The sequence below is a fragment of the Oryctolagus cuniculus genome, chromosome 19, assembly GCF_964237555.1.
Source record: "Oryctolagus cuniculus chromosome 19, mOryCun1.1, whole genome shotgun sequence".
Lineage (NCBI taxonomy): Eukaryota > Metazoa > Chordata > Mammalia > Lagomorpha > Leporidae > Oryctolagus > Oryctolagus cuniculus.
Genome location: NC_091450.1, coordinates 37,898,012 through 37,918,771, shown reverse-complemented (window position 1 = coordinate 37,918,771; position 20,760 = coordinate 37,898,012). Strand labels below are relative to the sequence as shown.

Genomic DNA, 20,760 nt, shown 5'->3' with positions numbered 1-20,760 from the left:
CATCCATGACTCCCATGTGGGTACATGGACCCAAGCACTTGAGCCATCCTCTGCTGCCTTCCTAGGGGCTGTGGCAGGTAGCTGGATAGGAAGCAGAGCAGCTGGGACTCGAACAGGTGCTCATATGGGATGCCAGTGCCAGCCCCTGAGATCTTAACACTTCAAACAGATCTTGGAAAGGTACTGGACAAACTATAAAACAATGGCATATCTTTGAATATAGTAAATTAAAAAGTATTTATGAAACATGTTTCATAAATTTTCAGCTGTTTTATTTTTATGTTCAAACATAATCATCAAAATTAATTCAAGTAATAAGATTATCAGAAGACACAACAAAGAAGAATCAAGTAGTTGTCACATAAATCCTCTCCAAAAGGAGCCTTCAAAAAGCTAGGGGGAAAATAGCTGGTTGACTGCACTGACACTCAGTGCACTTGTGCACATGTGTACTACACCATGTGAAAACAGATCACACGCAGCCATAATCGGTTCCTAATGCTTCAGAGATAGACAGGGCTCCCCTGAGGTTAATTCCATCCAGATTCAACAATGCAAGTTATTTATCACAGCATAGTCCCCAGATCAAAATGTTATTATAAGCACTAGGTCCCTTCACTCAGGAAAATAATCTTTCTTCCCCTTCCTTTCCACCCTGCTCTAAAATCACAATAATAAACTTTAAATCCTTTAGGTTTGTGAGTTTTGCAATAAAGTATGGTTCAAAGACATAACTCCATGTAGAGAAAATAAGAGTTGTCACTGAAAATTATTCTACTCTAAGGTATAGGTCTTGAACACTTAAAGAAGGTTTTTTAAAATCACTAGGCTATACACAAGGCTTACTTTTCAGCATCTATTATTGCTACAGCACTTTAAATATCACTCTTAAAAAATCTGCTAGTTATTTTTGAAATTAGAAACTTGCAGTGCTACACTGGTCATGAATCAACTACAGTACTATTCCCCCCACCCCTACCAACTAATAAACCTGCAGTTAGTGCCTCATTTACTTTGCATAACAAGAGAAAAATTCTAGCTCAGGGTTCTAAAAAGGTGGCAGCTACAGAGTAATTCATCAGGAAGCAGACAAGTGCCTGGTTCTTATCCTATATAAAACTGCCTTCCGGGATTTATAAATAATTTAAAAAATAAACAGATGAGACATGGCCAAAATGCAGATTTAAAGGAAATGAATCAAAGGCAGACAGAGGATGATCAGAGAAAATGTGGGAAATGCAGATGGCAGCACAGAGAAAAGCTCAAAGAACAAGGAGACACAAGAAGGTGCAAGGAAGCACACAGAACCAAAAACATGAGGAGAGAACTCACTGTAGGTGGGGCAAGAAAGCAGAACCAAAGAACACTAATACACAGGTACTTCAGGGAAGCACAAACAATCCCACCATAAATGTTTACAAAAGTAGTACTAATTCCAATTAAGGGTTTTGAATGATTTAACATAGAAAAAAACTACGTTAAAACTCACATTTTTCTATGAATTTGGTACACATTTAAGATCATTTGCTCATTCGATCTCTCAAAGTTATAACAAATTTATCACCTTAAAATTCAACCAAAGTATAAAGATGATGGATACAACGGCCAATTCACCACTTGGTTTCTTCAGCACACTCACTCAATGCCAACTGGAGTCATGACTATTCAAACCTGTGGAATAAGACACTGCTAATCACGGTCCAACAATCCCAGAATACATACCACTTCCAATACGGAAATTCCCCAAATTAAACCCCCCCCCCCCCACCAAGAATCCCACCCCTTCCTCTGGCCTCTGGTGGCAGAGGGTGGGGTCCTCTGGCTTAACATGGTCTGCCTTGGACAGAAAGAACAGCTTCTCTCCACTGCTCTGGGATTAGGTGAATCAGATGACTGGGAAGGTGGTGGCAGCAAACGAACAGGGTTACAAAACCTGTAACAGTCAACCCAACAGTAGCTTGTGACACATTTCTAACAAGTTTGAAAATGCACAGCAAAGAAAAATTCATTCTTCAAACAGCAATCTTTAGCCGCCTAGTGATGTCTATGGAAGAGTACCAACATATACCGAAGGAGGCTTAATATTAGAAGAATTCAAAGTACAAGGTCTCTATCAATTTGTCTTTTGACATAGTGTGTCTGTCTCTGTCTCTCTCTCTCTCTCTCCCCACAAATTAACCGACCTGGCAGCTGGTTAGGCTACTTGAAAGTTGCACATTTGCATAATGATGTTCTAGTAAAGACCAATTGCTTTAAAATACCTATAGATCTCTGCACTGCACCTGTCTGATGAGAATGAATCCACCAGTTAGTGAAATTTAGGTAACTTTAGGAGCTTCACTCACTCAAAAGCTTGTACATTAAGCGCCTACTGATTCAGATTTTGGCTGAGCGTAGCCAAAAAATACAATGGTGAACAAAAGGAGAGTTACCTCTGACCTGCTGGAGTTTACATTACAACACTAATAACAAACTCACAGAGGTGGCTAGACTGTTAAAGGAAGGGTACTCTAGTCTGAGAATGCGGAAGGCCACACTATGAAAGCGGTAAGGACCCACTTTTCCTCCTCTCCCTGAGGTCCTCTCACTTACAAAGCAAAAGAGCAGAACCACAAGTCAAAGTGTTTTGAAATGTTCCTCATTAAATTTGTCAGAGCCTCTACTGCAATCAATGAGGACAGTCACTCCAGGGCAAGGCAAAGAGCATTCTTCAATTTGCCCTGAGACTCCAAGGGCCATCGCTACAGGAAGAAATCCTACCGCTAGAGCTTAATTATTGAACAGTATTCATTTCTTTGGTGATTTCCACAACACCCCGGATGGCAGAATCTCCCAAAAATGCCAACATGGTCTGAACATACTTCAAGTCGCTCAACTCTTGAAAGTGGAGCTGGTAGGCGGCGCCGGCACACCGGGTTCTAGTCCCGGTCAGGGTGCCGGATTCTGTCCCGGTTGCCCCTCTTCCAGGCCAGCTCTCTGCTGTGGCCAGGGAGTGCAGTGGAGGATGGCCCAGGTCCTTGGGCCCTACACCCCACGGGAGACCAGAAGAAGCACCTGGCTCCTGGCTCCTGCCTTTGGATCAGTGCGGTGCGCCAGCCACGGCGGCCATTGGAGGGTGAACCAATGGCAAAAGGAAGACCTTTCTCTCTCTCTCTCTCCCTCTCTCACTGTCCACTCTGCCTGTTAAAAAAAAAAAAAAAAGTGGAGCTGGTAATCAGCCTGCTGGACTCCCCAGGTCAGCTCTAGCCTCCTTAGAGTAGAGCCAAGATCTCTGGAGTAGGACACAGCACGAAGGGATCACAATCCTGTTCCTGGAACACTGTATAGAGAAGGTATCCTGGCCAGGTACAGAATCACCACCAATACACAAAAGTAGAATAATCTGCACATTAAAAACAAAACTACATGATTTTTTTAAACTACTGTAGCTCCTAATTTGCCTCTTACAATACACACTGAACATATTTCTCAAATAAGTTCAGGGAAAAGCAGCTTAGATGAAAAGAAAATACATTCACTGTGCAAGGTATGAAGACGTCCCTGCTTTCGCAGGACCCGCATTCCTTGCGTGTTTTCAGGGCTGCAGCCTCCTGGCTCTGTTCCCTCCGTGTGCCACACTCTGCACACACACAGCCAGCACACCAACAACCTCCAGCAGAGGACACCAAATGGGGCTCCAGTTGGCCTGGCTGATCAGAAGCCCTTCCCTTGCATTAACTCTGCCCCTCTAGGATGAAGCTACGAACAGCAGAAACACCAAAGAAGATTCCTGAGGAAGCTCCCACGAATTCCACAGTTCTCATGCACAAAATCTGAAAACCAGGGCTCTCATTTACATGTTCTTGGGGGAAAGCTGCAACCCATGCCTAGAAATGGGTGTACCAGTTATGGTACATAGCATTAGCTATCTGTAACAATCATTTAACCCTTACCTGCAACTAAAAAAAACAAATAGTTAAAATGTGTAATCCTTTTATTAAACACTTAAACCCCACTACACTCTAACTGTATCTAGGATCCATTCTTATTTACTACAGTGCAAGTACATAGAAAGCTCTAAGAAATCAAGTCTTCCAGGGCATGACTGCCAACTGGATGAATTTTCAGAATCATTATCAATGCTCAGAACTGCTACAACCTTCAATCCCACAGAACATTCTAGCTGCATAGTGATTCCAAAGCACTTAATTCTATTTTGAGATTGCTCTTAGAGAAAAACTCTTATGAGTCATACCTTATGTTGTAAAAGAACAGTGTAATGATTAGATTAGCTAATTGTTCCAGATATTGCCCCTTCATTAAAATTACTATCGAAACAAATTGTCACATATTACCACTTCTAGAACAAGAAATGAAAAGGAACAACTTATACATCAATCTATAAATATCATTAATGGTTTAAAGTTTAATTATGCTACATTTCTTGTGTAGCCTAATAATATACCTTTTAAGTAAGTTTAACTGAGAAATATATCGACTATGCATAACTAAGCATACACCAGAGGGAAAAAGATATGCACAATCACAAACCACAAATCCAATAGCAAAGAAAGGTTAATGTTTTTGTTTTTAAAATACTGTCTCTGGGGCTGCCGCTGTTGCATAGCGGGTGAGGTTGCCAACTGCAGTGCCAGCATCCCATTTGGGTGCCAGTTCGAATCCTGGCTGCTCTGCTTCCGATCCAGCTCTCTGTTCTGGCCTAGGAAAGCAGTAGAAGATGGTCCAAGTCCTTGGGCCCCTGCACTCACGTGGGAGACCCGGAAAACGCTCCTGGCTTCAGATCAGTGCAGCTCTGACTGTTGCGGCCATCTGGGTAGTGAACCAGTGGATGGAAGACCTCTTTCTCTGCCTCTCCTTCTCTGTTTAACTCTGACTTCCAAATGAATAAATAAACCTTTAAAAAAAAAATACTGTTTGCAGTGGGGCTATAGCTCAGCAGTGAAAACACCCACATTCCACTTGGATTCCTGACTTCAGCTTCCTGCCAATGCAGACCCCAGGAGGTAAAAGTGATGGCTCAAGTAACTGGGTTCGGGTTTCTATGTGGGAGATCTGGACTGAGTTCCCAGCTCCAATCCTGGTGCATCTCCAGGCACTAGGGGCTCTAAGGGAGTGAACCAGCAAGATGAGACCTCTGTATTTCTGCCTCTCAAACTAATTTTTTTAAAAAGATAGTGTTACCACAGAAGATATACTTGGTGATCACATTATGCCATGTGTAACTAAATCCTAAAAAGGGGTTCCTAGCTATATACATCAAACTTTCTTGCCCTTTCTCTTCAGTACTATAGGTAACAGCTAGATAATCTCAGCACCACTACATCTCACTTATGAACTTGATTTTCTGGAGTTTGGTTTCTATATCACGTTCAAGTAAAAGAAATGACTGATGAAAAGGGGAACAACATATAAAGACAACAAAACAGACACCATCCCATTCTCTACAACCATGAATATAAACATGCACAACTACAGGAGTGTCCAAAGTCTCTCAGAGGAAAAATTCTGAATCTACAAACACATGACACCAAGTTAGAAACGGAGGAGATTCTTAAGAGATTAATGTGGCCAAGCAGGTGTTGCTATGAGATATTTTAAATGAAAATGTTTAAAGACAGAAAAATTATGTGTATAAAAAATGAATCTCTAAAATTAACATCAAGAAAACAATCTCATAATGAGGTTTGCAAAAAATTTTACAAGCTTAAATTAAGTAATCACAGACAGTGTATTTAACTCTACACCTTTCTTGGTTCAAGAAAGTAGTCTTCAGAATACACATAAAGGCCGGCGCCGTGGCTCACTAAGCTAATCCTCCACCTTGCGGCGCCGGCACACCGGGTTCTAGTCCCGGTCGGGGTGCCGGATTCTGTCCCGGTTGCCCCTCTTCCAGGCCAGCTCTCTGCTGTGGCCCGGGAGTGCAGTGGAGGATAGCCCAAGTACTTGGGCCCTGCACCCCATGGGAGACCAGGATAAATACCTGGCTCCTGCCATCGGATCAGCGCGGTGTGCCGGCCGCAGCGCGCTGGCCGCGGCGGCCATTGGAGGGTAAACCAACGGCAAAGGAAGACCTTTCTCTCTCTCCCTCTCTCTCTCACTGTCCACTCTGCCTGTCAAAAAAAAAAAAAAAAAAAAAAAAAAGAATACACATAAAAAACTAAACACTGGAAAGATGAAAATAAAATTCAGACCTCACTGAAGGTATTAAAGGAGTGAATCCTAGATATTCAATACAAACTGTGGCATCCTCATTTGCATGGACTATACTACAGGAACTTGTGGTTAAGTTCACAATGACCTGCCTTAATCTTTTTTTAAAGATGTATTTATTTGAAAGTCAGAGTTACACAGAGAGAGAAGGAGAGGCAGGGAGAGGCTGAGAGAGGGTTCCATCCACTGGTTCATTCCCCAATTGGCCACAATGGCTGGAGCTGTGCCCATCTGAAGCCAGCAGCCAGGAGCCTCCTCTCAGTCTCCCACGCAGGTGAAGGGGCCCAAAGACTTGGGCCATCTTCCACTGCTTTCCCAGGGCATAGCAGGGAGCTGGACTGGAAGTGGAGCAGCTGGGTCTTGAACCGGCGCTCATATGGGATGCTGGCACTTCATGCCAGGGCGTTAACCCACTGCGCCACAGCGCTGGCCCCACCTCCTTAATGTTTAAAGAGTTAATACACACAAGGGCTCTGAGACCTCACAATGTCTGACACTTCTTGGTCTGAGTGGTCACTGCTCTGTTTCTATTTTACAGCTGACTGAACTGTACACCTTTCTTAGGCCCTTTATGTTACATGTTACCCCTCCCCAAAAAACGGCTTAAAACATAGAAGGTGCAGGAGTAACTGGAGAAGGGAAAATATCATTCATTGTTCTAAAAGTACAGGCATTTATATTTAGTATTAGTCACCAGCAAGATTCTAACAAACCAAGAAGTTGGTGTGTCAGAGTTAACCAAGAGGCTGGCGCTGTGGCGTGGCAGATAAGCCGCCACCTGCAGTGCCGCATCCCATGTGGGCGCCGGTTCAACACCCAGCTTCTCCACTTCCTATCCGGCTCTCTGCTATGGCCTGGGAAAGCCACAGAAGATGGCCCAGGTCCTTGGGCCCTTGCACCCACGTGGGAGACCTGGAGGAAGCTCCTGGCTTCAGATCAGTGCAGCTCTGGCCGTTGCAGCCATCTGGGGAGTAAACCAACGGACAGAAGACTTCTCTCTCTCCGTCTCTACCTCTCTGTAACTCTTTCAAATAAATAAAAGCTAATGACGTGGGAATTCATTAGATTCAAGGCCAAAAAAACCACCTTTCTCAACAATGTGGTGAGCAGTGATAGCTTGTTAAAGCTGGGATGTGTCCCATTTCCACAGTACAGTCTTCACGACACTGGAGTGGGAGCAGAGGACAAGACGGGGAAATGCCAAGGATGCTGGACCAGTTATCCGAGTTCTCAACTTTGGGAAAGTAACAGCACTTAATTAGCGAATATCAAATTCACATTAGAGGGACGCTCAGGTTGTGCTCCTAAATTCTATGTGCCCTGCCTTCTCAGTATTTAATATAAGAATACAGAAGGCATGAAAAATCAGATTTAATGGAAGACAAACTTGGGAATAATAATTAAGGGTACTTTCTGAAATTATCAAAGTATATTTAAGGAAAGGCCCTTAAATATAAGTGATACAGATGGGTACCTACAGGAACAAATCTGCAGATTAGTCGACAGCAAGTAGAAGCAGGTTCCCACTGATAGCTTCTATTTCCTCTATGAAGAGGAAGTGAAGAAGACACTGAGAAGAACAGCGAAGATTTCCAGAGTTGATAGCAAAGAAAGGTCAAGAAGTCAGACTGGAAACATAGCAGAATTGATATTTAAATTTACAAATGGCAAACAATACATCTGGACATTTCTCTCACATGGAAAACTATAATTTTTATTATTTTATTTTTAATAGAAAAATTTTATTTAATAAATATAAATTTCAAAAGTACAACTTTTGGATTATGCCAGTTCTTCCCCCCATAACCACCCTCCCACCCGCAAACAATCCTATCTCCTACTCCCTCTCTTGTCCCATTCTTCATTAAGATTCATTTTCACTAGGCTAATCCTCCGCCTAGCGGCGCCGGCACACCGGGTTCTAGTCCTGGTTGGGGTGCCGGATTCTGTCCCGGTTGCCCCTCTTCCAGGCCAGCTCTCTGCTGTGGCCAGGGAGTGCAGTGGAGGATGGGCCAAGTGCTTGGACCCTGCACCCCATGGGAGACCAGGATAAGTACCTGGCTCCTGCCATCGGATCAGCGCAGTGCACCGGCCGTAGCGCGCCAGCCGTGGCGGCCATTGGAGGGTGAACCAATGGCAAAGGAACACCTTTCTCTCTATCTCTCTCACTGTCCACTCTGTCAAAAAATAAAAAAAAAAGAATTCATTTTTAATTATCTTTATATACAGAAAGATCAACTCTATACTGAGTAAAGATTTCAACAGTTTGCACCCACACAGACACACAAAGGATAAAGTACTGTTTGAAGATTACTTTTACTGTTAATTTGCATAGTACAACACTCTATGGACAGAGATCCTACATGAAGAGTAAGTGCACAGTGACTCCCATTGTTGATTTCACAATTGACATCTTATTTATGACGTCAGTAATCACCCGAGGCTCTTGTTATGAGCTGCCAAGGCTATGGAAGTCTCTTGAGTTCACAAACTCCAGCCTTATTTAGACAAGTCCAGAATCAAAGTACAAGTTCTCTCCTCCCTTCAGAGAAAGGTACTGCCTTCTTTGATGGTCCCTCCTTCCACTGAGATCTCACTCACCGAGATCTTTCATTTAGGTCATTTTTTGCCACAGTGTCTTGGCTTTCCATGCCTGAGAAACTCTCATGGGCTTTTTAGCCAGATCTGAATGCCTTAAGGGCTGATTCTGAGGCCAGAGTGGACAGCTACAACTTAAAAGTAACTATTATCTATGTGAATAACTTATTTATATTTTAACAGAGTAATCCTATTTCAGAGGCTATTCACAATTTTTAGACCTATTCTAAAGCCTCCAGCTATGAAAAAAAACCTTGCTGCTAATTTTCGTAAAATATTTCTATAGAATTAGCAAATTACATGAATAAAAAGGACTGTATTTGGCAAGTGCTATCCCACACCGATTTAAAGAACATGAGAAAATCAACTGCAGCTTAGTTATCATCATATAACTAGAGCTTCCCCATAAAGTAAACCAGTTTCACACGTACAAGTCACATTGTCTTCCAAATGGTGCACAGCCCTGGTTTTATTATTTGTCTTAAATAATACTAGTGTAGATTCAGAGCTCAGTTCTGCCATGGAATGCATTACCTAGGCAAGCTAACTGCACTGCGCTCTGGATTCCCACCTATGTCCCAATGGATGAGAGAACATGGAAGAGCACTTTATATGGAGGCAAAGAGGACACGCTCAAATATGGAACACTTGTACTCCTGTTCATCTGCTCTAGGAACCCAACGATGACACACACACTCCCTACACCTATTAATCTGTGCGTCTTCATCTATGACAGAGGGGAAATATCATCCCTTGCAACAGGCCTGGGCATGGTGGGAAACCCCAGAGGCTTTCAGAAATTTATCCCAGGTTGGCGCCGCGGCTCACTAGGCTAATCCTCCACCTGTGGCGCCGGCACACCAGGTTCTAGTCCCGGTTGGGGCGCCGGATTCTGTCCCAGTTGCTCCTCTTCCAGTCCAGCTCTCTGCTGTGGCCCGGGAGTGCAATGGAGGATGGCCCAAGTACTTGGGCCTGCACCTGCATGGGAGACCAGGAATAAGCACCTGGCTCCTGGCTTCAGATCGGCGCAGCGCACCGGCCACAGCAGCCACTTGAGGGGTGAACCAACGGAAAAAGGAAGACCTTTCTGTCTCTCTCTCTCACTAACTCTGCCTGTCCAAAAAAAAAAAAAAAAAAAAAAAAAAAAAAAGTACTAGGCATCCCTAGAATATGTAAATATCAAATATTTGGATTTCAAAAACAATACTTTCAAATACTGACAACTATACAATTATCAGGTTCAGCAACTCAGTGGTGTCATTTCACATTTTTAAGTAATTTTTATAAACTTTTTAAAATAAGACTTTGTTTACAAAATGTATTTCTCAACTTCTAGACATGCAGGGATGTTACTGCTATCTTTTATTGGTTTCTTGCGTAATTCTACAATGGTCTGGCAAAATGTGATTTCAATCATTTTAAAGCTGTTAAGACTTGCTTTGCTGTCCTACGCGTACTAAACGTCCTATGTTCCACATGTACTCGAAAGAACACGTTCTACAGAAAATGCAAAGGTCTGTTTTCATCTGTGAGGTCATATTTGCTAACTGTACTACTGACATTTCCCGGAAGCTTCTGAATTTTCTACCAGTTTCATCATGATTGTTCTGAAAGACACGCACACTGTCCCCTCAGCGTTGTCATTCAGCAGTTTACCTTCCTCTCCTCTAGATCTTCACTACATTGCACTCAGGATTCTTAGACCATACTTATATCTAGTGTTGGAGCTTCACTCTACTAATGCTTCTGCCTAAACGTCTATTCTGTCTCATATCACCGTAGCAACGTCAGCTTTCCTTTGAGCAAACCTGAAAACGTTTCCTTTCTTCTGCTTTGTCTGTTTCAGACATGCTTGTAAACCTAGCATCTCAGATTTTGTTTTTATATCTAAGCTGCCCACCTGTGTCTTACCATTGAATGATCCCATCTATTTACATTCATTCTAATTATTGACATGTGGATGTGTAACTCATTTTATTTTGTGCTTTGTTTTCCCTCCCTATTGTATGTTTCTTCTCTTCATGGTAAACAATGATGTTAACATCTCTTTTTCTTTTTTTCACTGGATTTTTTTTGAGTAATGACAATAAATTATTAGGTAAATAAAATGATCCATCAATTTTATTCTTTCTTTTATATGAATATATATATATCTAACATTCTTAGTTAATAAATTCTCATGCTTTTAGCTGATAGCAAAACACAAGACATAAAATCTTGATGAAATTTTGAAACAACTGCCATCTGGTCTTTAAGATTAACCAATCTATGGAAGTACAAGGCTGCCCATTAAAAACAATGGCAACAGGCTCTCAGAACTACTGCTGTTAGGCAGTAATCAGCTGCTTCCAAATTAGTTTTTATTCTTCTGGTTTTATCCAAGGAAACCTCAGTATATTATCACAAAATAGATATCTATGTATCAAAAGTTATTGATCCTTGTGGCAGCCAGATGTCACTAACTGTGTTTACCCTATCATAACTCTCTTTTAACACCTAGCCGAAAATAAAAACCAGCTGAAGCCAAATTCCTCAGAAACAAAAGCAGTATTATTTCACTTTTAATGGAGGAAAAAAACTTAAAATGATGTTATTTTTGTTTTGTGCAAATTCATGGTACATGGGGCCGGCACTGCATAGTAGTAGGTTAAGCCTCCTCCTGAGGTGCCAGAATCTTATATGGCCACCAGCTTGTGTCCCGGGCCACTCCTTTTCTGATCCAGCTCTCTACTAACAGCCTAGCAAGTCAGTGGAGGATGGTCAAAGCACTTGAGCTTCTGCACCCACATGGGAGACCCAGAGGAAGCTCCTGGCTCCTGGCTTCAGATCAGCCCAGCTCTGGCCATTGCAGCCATTTGGGGAGTGAACCAGCAGATAGAAGACCTCTGTCTCTCTCCATCTGTAACTGTGCCCCTCAATAAATAAATAAATCTCAAAAAAATTATCATTGTATATGATCAATCACGAGAGGTGAACAGACAGCCTTGATAAAAGGTTACCAGCTACTACCAACACTTGGAGAATAGGACAGGTCACTCTTGCTACCCAAAGACCTTGTCATTGGCCTGGAGGTAAGCAGACTTAGGAAGAATACATTAGGATAAACACAGTCAAAGACAATCAATTATATAAAGCAAAATGGCCAACTTTCAATGTTAGCTGTAATTTACAAGACAGTAACTGCCAAAAACACTAAACCTTTCTGCTCCATGTAATCCGTCCCACTAAACTACCAATAATAATCAGAAAAATGCTCAGGAAACATGGAATCACAATAAAGGAAAGAATTGGCTGGTTTCCCACGTTCAAGATATCACGTTGCTCCCAGCTCCACTATGGGAATATGCCTGCCCCACAGTACCCTCTCTGCGATAGCGTAGGCACTGACAAACATTTTGTTCAAGTCTCACTTTTCTGAGCTCACTGCTAAATGAAAACCCTTCTCTGCGGCATATTCATTCTGTTGTGTTTTTTGCTGAGCTGGGTGTGTGTGTGTCTCTCTCCTCTTTGAGCCATTGTATACTGATTGACTCAACTGGGTACCTCACCACATGACAATCAATAGCATGAACTTTCATTATTGTTCTACACAAAAGCTAGCACAGGGCTGGAGAGCAGGCCTCTTCCTGCTCTCTATCAAGGGACTTAAATCCCTCATATCTACCCAAGTTGCTGTCTTAAGATCCATGTACTCTGATCCCAAAAGGCAGGTTTAACTTCACAGGCTCCTTGTCCATAGTCTTCATTTCTTTGTTCCCTGCCTCCACAAAGCAAGCCCTTTGGAATAGATGTCGGGAAGTCCCTTCCCGAACATCATGGCCTGTCACACTCAGGTCCATGAATTGAGCCGGCAGTCCTCCTACACGAACCCCACGTTCCTCTTACACCCTTCCATCCAAGGCCCTCCCTTTCCAGTCTGAGAAGCTGGCCTCTTTCAGTGGTGACAACATCAAGAGTGATTTTCCCCTTAAGTGATAATGATCCATAATCTAATAAGGTTGAGACTCTGCTCTTATCACAAAACCACAGTCCCCATAAAGTCAGGTTGATGACCACAGCCACAGGCATCTGAGGGCAATGGAGGACTACACAAAGCAGCAGCAAAGGCAGGAGAGCGCTTTGGGATACAGCAGGAAGGAAATAAAGTGACAAAACTGAAGGTCACTTCAAGGTACTGCTGCCTAAGGCATTAAAAAAAAAAAAAAAAAAAAAAAAGCAGGGCAGTCATAAAAACTCCACAGTAACACACACACAATGTGTGTCCAGAGATTGGACTGAGCCTTACAACAGGATAATCAAGGTGCGAAGCATCAAACTATTTTACATAGTGAGTGGCTTACAACAGCTACACCTGGAAACTGCGATTCTCCAGAGATGAACCCTAGGTAATGCATAACAGTAAAGGCCATCCTTCATGCAGCATTTGTTACTGTGTTCCAGAAACAGCAGTGGGCAGTTTTTGTCATTCATTTCATTTGATCTGCTCAAAAAGTCCTAACAATCAGTAATAGCAAGTTAAAAGCCCACATGCATTCAGTACTTACCTCCAAAACAGTTTTATAAGGTAGGCACTTAAAATATTCCAGTTTACAGGTCAGAAAAGCTAGCTGAGTCAAAGATGCTAATTAAATTGCCTAAGATCAGTATCAAGGAGTGAAGCCAAAAATTAAACCTAAACAGCGCACCTGGGTTCTGCCCTAAACTCTCTGTGCTATGCTCTCTGCTATAAACATCATCCCCTCATGTTAGAGAAGAGAAAAATGTAGAAAGGTTTGCTTACCAAGTCCCACAGAAGAGTAAGGCTGAGCTGGAATTTAATCTACCTCAACTTTATTATAGTAATAATATTCCTTCTCTTAAACATTACACATATTTACATATTTATGGAGCAGGATCCTTAAATTTCAACCTATAGTTGTATTTGGGGGCTTACTTTACAGAAGAAAAAAATCAATACTGTGTAACTGGCTAGATATTAAGCCACGCTCTAACGTATAAATTATTCCCTGGGTATTAATGAAGTACTTAAGAAACTGTATTAACTCTTTCAGGCCACATGGGTCCATTCAATGGACTGAATTCTTAATTTACTAAAATGGTACCCCAGAGGTTCAGAAGCAAGTAACTTCCTCTAAGGGCACTGGGAGAAAAAACTTATAAAACTGTTTAGGAATATAAACTAAATTCAGAACAAAATTGAAAACCAACTACAGGGAAATCCTGTCCTAGTGAATTAGCCCCTGGCCCTCAAATATTAGGAAAAACTAAACTCCAGGGAGACTAGAGATAACTAGGTCGTCTAGATAGAAAACCACCCTGGAGGCTGGTGCTGTATCTGGCTCCCTGCTAATGTGCCTGGGAAACTAGTGGAAGATGGCCCAAATGCTTGGACCCTTGTACCCATGTTGAAGACCCAGAATAAGCTCCTGGCATCAATCAGCCTGGCCTAGCCCCAGTCTTTGCAGCCTTTTAGGGAGTAAAGTAGTAGATGGAAGACTTTACTCTTTCTCTCCCTCTCTCTGTAACTCAGCCTTGCAAATAAATAACAAGTAAATAAATAAATCTTTATTTAAAAAGAGAGAGAAACAAAGAAAAAACAAAACCACCTTGGACAGAGCTTTGGGTCCAATGTCTGCAGAACAAGCTTGCTTGTATAATCAGAGAGTAGGTGAGAGCAGGCAAATCTGCTCTGCTCCTGCTCCATCAGGTGGTGTAGGCAGACAGTCATGGCTTTAGAAGGACACACCAGGTCTCCTCTAATACCCAACCTCCTCTCATTCATTGCGAAGCCTCCTCACTTGGAATTCTAACCTCCCTACCAGCCCATCTGTCAAAAACATCCCACCCCTCACGGTCTCACAGTGGCAGCACCTCAGCATTCACAAGTCTCCAGGAATCTGAACCTCCCTCTATATGCTACACACTCAAGACAATATGAACACCACTAATGTGAATCAGTCATGCTCTTTTACCTATCAACTGCTGTTTCACATACGACAAACTATCCCAAGACCTACATAAAGTACTGTCCAGAATAGTACAACATTATTCTAAGAACAAATATTTCTAGCTTGTCAACTGGGGAGGAATTCTTGGAGGAAGTGGCATTTAACTGGAGTGTGTAGGGACAAACAGATCTTAGCAGGCTGACTTCTATATGCAGGAAACAGAGAGCAACTTCATGGGCAGGAACACAAGGGAGACCATAGGTCTTTGGGGGAACAGGAAGAATTCAACTGCAGACTTTGGTAATGAAGTAAAACTACAATTTCTTTTTTTTAAAGATTTATTTATTTGAAAGTCAGAGTTAGAGAGAGGTGTCTTCCATCCGTTGGTTCACTCCCCATTTGGCTACAATGGCCAGAAATGTGTCGATCTGAAGCCAGGAGACAGGAGACTTTTCCGGGTCTCCCACATGGGTGCAGGGGCCCAAGGACTTGGGCCATCTTCTACTGTTTTCCCAGGCCATAGCAGAGAGCTGGATGGGAAGTAAAGCAGCCGGGATTCGAACCAGCACTCATAAGGGATGTCAGAACTGCAGGCAGCGGCTTTACCAGCTATGCCACAGTGGCGGCCCCTCCAATTTATTTTGTAAACAAGGAAAATGAAGAATTTTCTCAATTTACTAAACTTTTCATATGTGTCGTCACTGGCTTTCTTCTTACTAATTCTAATGTTCTTATTAATGTTCTCCATTAATATTTTTGCTATGCTTTTTAACAAAGACACAACTAGCTAAGGAGGCGGCCTCTGGCACAGTGGTTAAGACACACCTTACAGGACCCACATCCCATTTCAGAATGCCTAGGTTTGAGTCCTGGCTTTGCTTCCAATTGCAACTTCCTGCTAAGGAACATCCTACAAGGCAGCAGTAAAGGATCAAGTTACTTGAGTCCCTGTCATTCACAGGAGACCTGGCTTGAGTTCTGGGTTCTGGCTTGGGCCTGTCCCAGCCCCAGCTGTTGCAGGAATTTGGGGAATCAACTAGTGGATGTAAGGTCTGTCTCTATGCCTCTAAACAAAAGTAATTTTAAAAGATATATAACCAGCCTTACTTGGTATGGCTTAATTCTTCTTTTCCAGTGTTCACTTTAAGTTCCTCTTAAAGTAGCCATTTACTTCAATAACAGAGTTGTCTTTTGATATTAGCTGATTTTTTACAGCCTTTGTCTCTACTGATGGGGAACATTGTTGTTTCTTAATACTATTTTTCAACTCTGTAATTAGTGTAGGGTTAACTTTATTAAGTGTAAAGAATACTGAAAATAGATCTTTGTAAAATTTAAGAGTTGGGGGGACAGCGCTGTAGTATAGTAGGTTAAGCATCCGCCTGCAGCACCAGCATCCCATATGAGCACTAAATTCCTGGTTGCTCCACTTCCGATCCAGCTCCCTGCTGATGGCCTGGGAAAGCAGAAGATGGCTCAAGTGCTTGGGCCACTGTCACCCATGGGTGACCAAGATGGAATTCTAGGCTCCTGGCTTCAGCCTACCCCAGCCCCAGCCACTGCAGCCCTTTGAGGAGTTGAATCAGTGGATAGAAGACTCTCTCTGTCTGTAACTCTGCCTTTCAAGTAAATAAATATATCTTTAAAAAAAATTAAGAGTGGAAGCAGGAAAGGGAGGAGGAGAAGAACTGGAGCATGGGCGGGAGGGAGGTAGGGTAGGAAGTATTACTATGCTCCTAAATCTGTTTTCATCAGATACATGAAACCTGTATACATTAAATAGAATTTAAAAAAAAAAAGTGCTGTCCTCTACCTGGTGTGATTTTAATTCATCTCCCATTTAAAGACTGGAGTGCTGCCATAGATATTTACCTGCTCCAATTCTCCATTCCACCTGGTCACAGGACATCCCGGGGCTTACCACAACCCAAAGATCAATCTTCCGGAAACCCACGTCTTGAACACCTCTAAATGCCTACAGACTTTTCATTTTTTCACTGAAAAAGAAGTGGGAATATGGGTGGGAAAGGGGGTGTGGTGGGGTGGGAAGTATCACTATGTTCCTAAATCTGTTTACATGAAATGCATGAAATTTGTATACCTTAAATAAAATTTTTAAAGGATTAAAATAAGATGTCGGGCTAGCAAAAAAAAATAAAACTCATAGAAATAACAGATAAATTGGATTGTTGGTTAGTGTTGAGTCTTCTTATCAACCAAAGTTACCTACATTCCTTAAATTAGCACTGACAAAAACTGATCAAATAAGATGAATTGCTATCCTTCAATTTCAAATTTTAAACTAGAAATCTAGCACAATTTTTAAAATATTTGCTAAGAAGAATGAATTTATGGAATTCCAAGTTAAATATGGAGTTTAGCACTGGCACGGTGGTGTAGCAGGTGAAGCTGCCTGCAACACTAGCAATCCCGTATGAGCACCGGTTTGGGTCCCACCTGCTCCACTTCTGATCCAGCTCTCTGCTAATGTGCCTGGGAAAGCAGCAGAAGATGGCCCAAGTGCTTGGGCCCCTGTACCCACTTGGGAAACCCAGAAGAGGCTTCTGGCTTCAAATCGGCTCAACTCCGGCCGCTGTGACCAGTGGGGCGTGAACAAGTGGATGGAAGACCCCCCTCTTTTTCTCTGCCTCTATAATGCCACCTTCCAAATAAATAAGTCTTTAAATATATGGAGTATAATTTTCTTTAAACCTTAAAAAGCTTTTAAAATGTAAAAATAAAATACTACCCAAAGTGGGGGAGAGATCTGGATTTTTACACATGTAAATGTGACTTCCACTTCCAGAGTAAGATCTTGTCATAATTTAGATTAACAAAAAACCTACCTAGTGACCCTTCAAACAATAAGTTTGCCCTCAAAGGTGACGTTAGGTTCCAATTCTATAAAGGCAAAAAAACATCTGCAAGTATTAACAATTGCAACTGTTAAAACACCAGAGATTAAGGTTGGATCCTTGCTCCTCTACTTTATAGCGGTGTGATCCTAGACAAATCACTTAAGCACTCCATGCCCCAACTTTCTCATTTCTATTTAATGAGGGCAATAATGGCACCTACCCTCATGCTCTTGCTGTGAGGATTAAATAAGATAATGCATGTAAAGTGTCTGGCAAAGTAAGTGTTTAATAAATGTTAGCTCTAATTACTGTTATTGCTACTAAGGTAACAGTGAGCAAAGTACATTCATAGAACTTCAAGTAGTTGCATATATCAGGACCACAGACCGGTGTCTGCGATGCCGGCAGAATGAGCGCGCAAGGTGGAGCCTGGGAAAAATCCGAGAGCAGACCAATAGCCCTACAGGAAGGCTCATAGTGAAGTCGGGTACATTTACTCCAAATTTCAAGGGTTCTTGCCATAAATTTAAGATACGAATTCTAAATAGTGGCTACTTATAAATGAAACAGGCAACATGGTACAGTTTTTTAAGTATTTATTCAGTGAGAAATACACAGGAAAGTGAGGGCTTTATGTAGGGGAGAGAGATGCTTAGGGTAGACGGAAGTCTACAAATTAAGTTGGGTCCATATTAGGTTAGAGACCAGGCCAGGAGCCACCTGGATCAAGTCTACAGTTAGCAGTAGACACAGGTAACAAAACAAGGGCAGGAAAGCAGAGAGTGGGTGGCTAGAAGGCAGCATGCCTGGAAGTGCCGGACAATAAGCAAAGGGCCCACCATGCTCCAGGCCTTTTATTCACTTCCAAAGGGGAGTGGTTACATAGTCTGGCAGGTAAGGGTGTAAAATCACAGGAGGCATGGTGAAGGCGTGGTCTCCAGATCACAAATCTAATCGATCTAATCCAATCCGCCTGCTATATCAACAGGAGTTCCACCAGCCCAGGTGTGCTATCCTTGAACTGGACAAGTCACCAACTAGCCCGAACTCGGGTAACAGGGAAGTCAATGGGACTCACCTTCTTCACTGGAAACCACATGTACAACACAGTCCATTCTGGATTCTTGATTTGCAGCATTGTTTTTTAAGATTTTATTTATTTATTTATTTAAAAGGCAATGTTACAGAGAGAGAGAGAGAGGAGAGACAGAGATAGAAAGAGATCTTCCATCTGCTGATTTATTCCCCAAACTGGCTGCAACAGCCAAGGAAGGACTAGGCCAAAGCCAGGAGTTTCTCTTCCAGCTCTCCCTTGTAGGCCATCTTCTCTGCTTTTCCCAGGCCATTATCAGGGATCTGGAATGAAAGTGGGACAGACAGGTCTCAAACCGGTGCCCAATGGGATGCGAGCCTGACAGGCTGCTACTTTACCCACTACACAAAAACACCAGCCCCACCTCCCCCTCAAAGATTTTAAGAGTAGGAGTTATTGAAAGTTGCAATTGAGACACAAAAAAGTTTATCTAACAGTACAAACTCCACAAACATTTAACAATGAGATTGTTCATTTTAATTATTACACATTAGTAATTAATTATAATTTTAATTATTATTAATAATATAATTATTACACATAACAGAGAGGGAGATAACAAGAACTGAATGACTACAGCATGTGAAGACACTGAGAGTCCCTGAGGCTGACAATGGTTGATCACTGGTGTCACAGCCGCCCAAGCTGTATAATCTACACAAGGGTGAGGTACTTCCCAAGACAAAAAATTACAGCCAGAATCTAACAGGAAACAAATCTCAGATTTCATGGTACAAAATAATTCACTACTACACAGGAAATGCTCCTGGCAGACACCGGACCAGAAGACTGCAAGGCAAAGACATGACCAGGGTAAACAGACAACATTGAATTATCTTTCAGGAGATCTACAGCCCATCCTGGAATTTGGGTTTCTGAAACATGTCACATGCCTTTTTTCTTTTTCCTAAGATGTATTTATCTGAAAGGCAGAGTTACGGGGAGACACCTTCTACCTGCTGATTCATTCCCTAAGTGGCCTGGCGCTCACCTGGGTCTCCTCTCCTGCGTGGCAGAGCTCAAGAACTTGGCCGTCTTCTGCTGCTTTCCCAGGTATCTTAGCAGGAAGCTGGATGGAAGTGGAGCAGCTGATCTGGTGCTCTTTTTTTTTTTTTTTTATTTTTTTTTTTTGACAGGCAGAGTGGACAGTGAGAGAGAGAGACAGAGAGAAAGGTCTTCCTTTTGCCGTTGGTTCACCCTCCAATGGCCGCCGCGGCCGGCGCGCTGCGGCCGGCGCACCGCGCTGATCCGATGGCGGGAGCCAGGAGCCAGGTGCTTTTCCTGGTCTCCCATGGGGTGCAGGGCCCAAGCACCTGGGCCATCCTCCACTGCACTCCCTGGCCACAGCAGAGGGCTGGCCTGGAAGAGGGGCAACCGGGACAGAATCCGGCGCCCCGACCGGGACTAGAACCCGGTGTGCCGGCGCCGCTAGGCGGAGGATTAGCCTGGTGAGCCGCGGCGCCGGCCCTGATCTGGTGCTCTTATGAAATGCCGGTGTCATAGGCAATGGCTTAACCCACTGCACCACAACACCAGGCTCATGTCACATGTTCCAGTGAATGACGTTACCATATTCCTACCTTCAAATCAAGAACTTTCCAGAAAAATGAACTCATGTTATTGAATAGGAATTTTTGCCATTTAAAAAATGTACTATAAATCATATTTCTTATTATGAAAAGATTTCAGTACAATATACTGAATGCAATTATACCACTTAATATTTAGCAAGTAATCCTTTTCAGAAAACTTGGATCCCTTAAAAAATAAGTTACTTCATTTTGTTCACATGACACATTTTATTAAATTAGGAGGTTTGCTCATTTAAATCTTCATTGTTTCTCAAATATGTTGTATCCAATTATCTTGCAATCAGTGATATTCTTTTCAAGTTATAATACTTAGAGTGTGGAAACACTGCTAATCTGGAACAAGTCAGGTGCCAGAGAAACCAGAAAATTGACCATATTAGCATAAGCACTTTCATTGCATAGCCAGTAACTCATCCCTTAATAAAAGCCTCTGATTCCAAAACATAATTCCTAAGGACATT

The 20,760-nt window shown here is 42.5% G+C and overlaps 1 protein-coding gene and 1 long non-coding RNA gene across 3 annotated transcripts in view; both read right to left on the bottom strand.

The window, feature by feature from the left end:
• Nucleotides 1-20,760, bottom strand: part of SDK1 (sidekick cell adhesion molecule 1) — a 980,492-nt gene that overhangs the window by 897,661 nt on the left and 62,071 nt on the right. The window lies entirely within an intron of this gene.
• LOC138846956 (uncharacterized) lies at nt 1,751-19,814 on the bottom strand. The gene is made up of 3 exons (XR_011384495.1): nt 19,699-19,814; nt 4,749-18,970; nt 1,751-1,933 (listed from the first exon to the last, which is right to left on the bottom strand). It is a non-coding gene; the product is annotated as an uncharacterized lncRNA (long non-coding RNA).